The sequence below is a fragment of the Pan troglodytes genome, chromosome 4, assembly GCF_028858775.2.
Source record: "Pan troglodytes isolate AG18354 chromosome 4, NHGRI_mPanTro3-v2.0_pri, whole genome shotgun sequence".
Taxonomy (NCBI): Eukaryota; Metazoa; Chordata; class Mammalia; order Primates; family Hominidae; genus Pan; species Pan troglodytes.
Genome location: NC_072402.2, coordinates 24962566 through 24968565, shown reverse-complemented (window position 1 = coordinate 24968565; position 6000 = coordinate 24962566). Strand labels below are relative to the sequence as shown.

The 6000-nt window shown below is 40.8% G+C and overlaps 1 long non-coding RNA gene across 2 annotated transcripts in view; it reads right to left on the bottom strand.

Moving 5' to 3' along the window:
- Positions 1-2952: 2952 nt before the first annotated feature.
- Positions 2953-6000, bottom strand: part of LOC104006374 (uncharacterized) — an 83217-nt gene continuing 80169 nt past the window's right edge. For both annotated transcript variants that reach the window (XR_008548217.2, XR_010157178.1), the window contains exon 11: positions 2953-3566. This is a non-coding gene — a long non-coding RNA (uncharacterized LOC104006374). The remainder of the gene's footprint in view (positions 3567-6000) is intronic.

Sequence of the window (6000 nt, the reverse complement as noted above, 5' to 3'; positions counted from 1 at the left end):
GAATCACCACTGGCTACCATAATAAAGCATTCATATCAAGTGCAAGGCAGAGCTCGGTGGCTCATGCCTGTAATCTTAGCACTTTGGGAGGCCCAGGTGGGTGGATCGCCTGGGCTCAGGAGTTCGGGACCAGCCTGGGCAACATGGTGAAATCCTATCTCTACTAAAAATACAAAAATTAACTAGGCATGGAGGCCCACACCTGTCCCAACTATTCGCGAGGCTGAGGTGGGAGGATAGCTTGAGCCTGGGAGGCAGAGGTTGCGGTGAGCTGAGATCATGCCACTGCGCTCCAACCTGGTTGACAGAGTACGACCCCTTCTCAAAAAAAAAAAAAAAAAAAAAAAAAATTCACACCAAGTGCAAGAAACAATACAAACGACACAATAAAGAAAATCCCAGAGGAGATAGAAGCAGAAATAAGAACTTAAATTTTTCATAAAAGACTAATACAATAATTTTGGATACTCTGATACACGTATAAAAATCTTCAAAATTTCCTGAGATGAAAAGGTAAATCCTCTGCACCAGGACAGATAGCCTGAGTTACTAGTTTCATAACTAGAATTATGAAAGAGGAATGCTCAAAGGAACAAGCTGCATTTGGAAACATTTTGCAATTTTCAGACCTGAGATCAGTGACCCAAAAGATGAGTTAAAATATTCTGAAAAACAATCTCTTACAATAGACGTCACTAAGCCAGATATGATCCTTCCCCAGAAACAAAAGGAAAAACTGATCATGAAAAGATCTTACCACTTCCTGTGGAATTCAGAATCATCTGAAACACTGCTGGAGAAGAAAATAGAGGGAAATATTGCTGGATTTCTCAGTCTTTGCTTGTACCCATTCAATTAATCTTATAGTTTTTCAAACTTATTTTTAGGTTTATCTTATTAACTCTTTTATCTATATTTCATGTGGGAGTATGACAGTCCCTTTTATTTAAATTCTCCTACCATTACTATTGAAACTTTTTAAATCAATATTATTCTAAAGCTTTATTTATATGAGGTCAGACTTTTTTTCTGGCTGGATAGGGTAATAGTAGTTGTAATAATTAAAAGTGAAGGAATAACTTAGATCAGAATAAAAAAATTTTCCCTGGCTTTTTTACTTACAGGAAATTGTAGATTATTCCTTTCCGGAAGGTAAAAAAAAAATCTTGTGTGAGTAATAAGACAAATTTTCACACAAATAACCAATAACATGAGCTAGACAGATGTTGTTTATAAATTCTTTTACTTGCGCCATTTCTTTGGGAAGTTAGGAAAAAGAAAATCACTTAAAGTATAAAATAATAGATGCTTTGCCATTGGGGCCCTATTATAATATGAAATAGACAAAGTTCAAGTGGTTTTTAATATTAATAGTCTAAACTGTAAAATCATGAATGGTACTGTAATTGGGTTATTTTGGTTGCAGAAAGATCTACTTGTAACCAGCTGCAGTGATAAAGGGCAATTAACAAAATAAAGTTACAGGGATATTTCATGGAAGCTATAGAACTCTCTCCCCTCTCTGTCTCTCCTCTTTATGTCTCTCAACTAGATCTCTATGCTTCCCGGTTAATATGGAAGAAAATGACTGACAACATATACCAATGTATCCGCCACTTAAGAAAGTACCCCAGGCTAGGCATTGTGGCTCATGCCTGCAATCCCAGCACTTTGAGAGGGCCAGGTGGGCAGATCACTTGAGTCCAGGAGTTCAAGACCAGTTTAGGCAACATACAAAATTAGCCAGGTGTGGTGGCACTCTCCTGTAATCCCAGCTACTCAGGAGGCTGAGGCACAAGGTTGCTTGAATCCGGGAGGGGGAGGTTGCAGTGAGCCGAGACTGCACCATTGCACTCCAGCCTGGGTGACAGAGCGAGACCCTGAATAGAAGGAAGGAAGGAAGGAAGGAAGGAGGGAAGGAAGGGACAACTAAGTCCCAATTCTATCTTTTTCTTTGAGATAGGGTTTCTCTCTGTCACCCAGGCTGAAGTGCAGTGGTGTAATCTCAGCTCACTGCAGCCTCGACCTCCTGGGCTCATATGATACTCCCACCTCAGCCTCCTGAGTAGCTGGGACTACAGGTGTGTACCACTACGCCCAGCTAATTTTTTTTTTTTAATGTAAAGGTGGGGTTTTGCTATGTTGCCCAGGCTGTTCTCTAACTCCTGGACTCAAGCCATCTGCTCACCTTGGCCTCCCAAAGTGCTGGGATTACAGGTGTGAGCCACTGTACCAGGCCTAAATCCTAATTCTAAATTCCTGCAAATGGATCTCAGATTGTTCCAGTTTAAATCCAAATTTCAATCTCTAATCACCTTTGACAGTGCTAAGTCGTTTTGTACAAATGGTGGTCAGAGGCCCACTGCTGGTACAGTTCAAAGAAAACACAACATACAGCAATAAAAAAATGCCAAGAACAAACCAGGCGCGGTGGCTCACACCTGTAATCCCAGCACTTTGGGTGGCCAAAATGGGAGGGTCACTTGAGGTCAGGAGCTTGAGACCAGCCTGGCCAACATGGCGAAGCCCCGTCTCTACTAATGATACAAAAATTAACCAGGCATGGTGGCGCACACCTCTAATCCCAGCTACTCAGGAGGCTGAGTCACGGGGATTGATCGAACCCAGGAGGCGAAGGTTGGGGGCAGTGAGCCAAGACTGTGCCACTGCACACCAGCCTGGGTGACAGAATGAAACTGCATCTCAAAAACAAGCAAACAAATGCCAAGAACAATGTTAACATTAAAGCCAAGAAAACTTAACTTGCACAATGATTAATTAGCTACTCCAACCGCAATTTTTTATTGATCTGACTGATTGTCTGTTTTGGTAGCATGCTGAATGCAATCTCAGTGAGCTAATTATAGATCCAGATTAATGGATCTTAATTTTTATATAGATATATATATAATATGATGTAATGGAACTACATCATTGGCTTCAACAGACATCTCATAACTATGAGAGATTCCCAGACATATCTTGAGACTTGTATAGCCTTCTCACTGTTTACCCAAATCTTTTCAACTCAAACTTTTATAACTTTGATTTCTTCCTTTAAATTATTACTTGTTGTCAAGTCCACAGTGCTTCAGGACCCGCAGTTCATAAAGACCATCATGTGGATGTCATCCCCTGGAGTTCTACTCCACAGCAGTCCTGTTCATCTGATAGAATGTTTAAATTCTTTCGTAGTTTGTTAATTTTTTTGTGCCTATAACCTACTTTTCCAACTACATTGTAAATTTGTGGAGGCCAGGGATCATGCCTTCCTGTGTTAGTTACCTACTGCTGCATAACAAATTCCACCAAGATGTAGCAGCCTCAAACAACAAACATTTATTATTCACATAATTTCTGAGGGTCAGGAATCTGGGAATGGCTTAGCTGGATCAAACTGTCAGCCAAGGTTGCAAACGCATGAGAAATCATCTGATGGCTTGACCATGCCTACAGGATCCGCTTCCAAGATGGCTCACTCAGATTGCTGTTGGCAGAAGGTCTCAGTTCATCCCAATGTGGGATTCTCCACAGGGCTACCTGAACAACCTCACAGTATGTCAGCTCTTTTCCCCAGAGTCAGTGATCATACACAGAGAAACAGAGAGAGAGAGAGAGAGACAGACAGAGAAAGAGAGAGAGAGACAGAGAGAGAGAAAGTGAACAATAATCACAGCACCTTTTTGTGACTTAGTCTCTGAAGTTACACACCACAACTTCCACTTTATTCTATTGATTAGAAGGAAGTCATTAAATCCAACCCTCACTCAAGGGGCAGGAAATTAGACTCCACCTCTTAAAGGGAGGAATATAAAAAAGTTTGTGCATGCAGTTTTAGAAGTACCGCACCTTTTTGATGGCATCTTCAGAGTCTACATTTGAGCCAGTACTCAATTTTTATTTTTATTGTGATTGATCACATTGTACAATACTGAGAAAATTCACCCAAGTGAAGTATAGGAGCAAATCAAGCTCATATCTCAGAATATTTGCTTATATTTCCAGCTTTCTAGAAAAAGGTTTAACTTACATGTTTATCAATTAATTAACACATCTATCCTTTCCTGTTATAACCATTATTTAGGGGGCCTTATTACATGTTAGACACTGTTATATAGTAAAGGGACACAAATAAATCTTTGTGTCTCTGCTCTTACTGTACTTTAGAATCACCCTGGAGAAATTTAAAAAATAATTTTGCCTGACCCCCACCCAGAAGATTAAATCAGAATATTTTGGAGTAGAGCTTGGTACTGGTATTTTGTACAGTTCTCCAGATGGTTCTAATATACAGCAAGGGACAAGCTCTACTGAACTAGATAATTTTGGTGGTCTTTTCCATAACTTGTTCTCTTCCCAAAGAGTCTTCTGACATTACAGCAGTTCCGTATGCAAGGCCAAGAGGTCCAGGTGACAGTCCAGGGAGGGAAAAAAATGTGTGTTTCTTGATCCTTTGGCACATGGTGCATGTGTTTGGGTATATGAAAATTATATTTCCTATTGCTCGTTCTTTTCCTAGACTGACAGAGGATGCCCTGGATGACACTTGTATCTTAGAATTACGATTGTAACTAAATGGGGCATAGAATTTCTGTCAGCTTGGGTAGGAACAGGCATTCAAGAGACCAGAGAGGCCTCCTCAGAGATTCGCCGAAAGGGGGGACCTAGGTTACAAACTTTCTTGGAGTTCGCTCGCTGAGCTTAAGACGATGGTTGCCTGTTTCATACAAACAATGTACCTCAGGGTAAAGCTTCCTCTTCCAGCTTCCTCCTTCCTTATTTCTCTATTTGTAGAGCTTTACAAAGTGGTTTCTCTCTGACTGGCTACTGACTCCTCTCGCCTCTGGGTGGAGCTGAGTTCAGTGAAAAACAGGGTGACTTGAAAACACCACACCTATAATTGAAGAGTATTTCTTAAGGTCTTTTATGATCTGTCTTTTCTAGTTATTGCCTCTCACACTATCCAAAATCAAACCAGCTGAGTCCACAATCCAGGTAACAGCTGTTCAGGCTTGGCATCAAACAACCCTTGGGACTCAGGGCATGACTCTTCAGTGAGATTAGTCGTAACCTAAGAGGCATCTCTGGCTACTTTCAAATTATTTCCATTGCAAAAGATACTGAATTATTTGTTGAATCACGTCATTTTCTTGGAAAAACCTCTGCCTCCGGGGTTCAAGGGATTCTCCTGCCTCAGCCTCCTGAGAAGCTGGGATTACACGCAGGCGCCAAAACAGCCAGCTAATTTTTTTGTATTTTAGTAGAGACAAGGTTTCACCATGTTGGCCAGGCTGGTCTCGAACTCCTGGCCTCAAGTGATCATCTGCCTGCCTCAGCCTCCCAAAGTGCTGGGATTGTTGGCATGAGCCACCACACCTGGCTCCACTAACTTTCCTAAAAGCTATTTACTATAAAAAAAATCAATATTATCTCTGTGTTACAGAAGAGGAAACTGAAACCAAGAAAAAAATAAGACCATTGCCCAAAAGTGATTTCCACTTCAATCTTTTCCTTTTGTTTCTTTTCTAGCTGTCTTTCTGTTCCACCTTCATTTTTTTTTCTATTTTTTTTTCTTGATTATTCTTTCCCTTTCATTTGCCTCTTTGAGTTTCAGGAATAAGAAATGCATTCTTAGAAGCATAAATGTTGAACTCAAGAAAAGACAAGTAAAACCTGAGTCAACTTGAAGCTGCTGTTCAAAGAGGGGAAAAAAAAAATCCAGAACAAGGATTTATTCCTGACCCAAACTACTGTCTTCATAAGTTGGCTGGCTCACCTGACTGTCAAAACAAGTTTGGGAAGGAGGAAGAAATGAACACATTAGCTTTGCAACAACACTTGCCCCACTGCCCGCCCACTTACTTGAAGAGGAAGTTGGTAAACTTCACCTTTGGGATTCCAAACGGCCTAGCTGCAATTCAGCTCTAAACATTGTACTATCCTGTGGCCAAGCGCCCCAAGGAATCTGAAGGATTCAGACTGGTGAAGTGATAACCATAA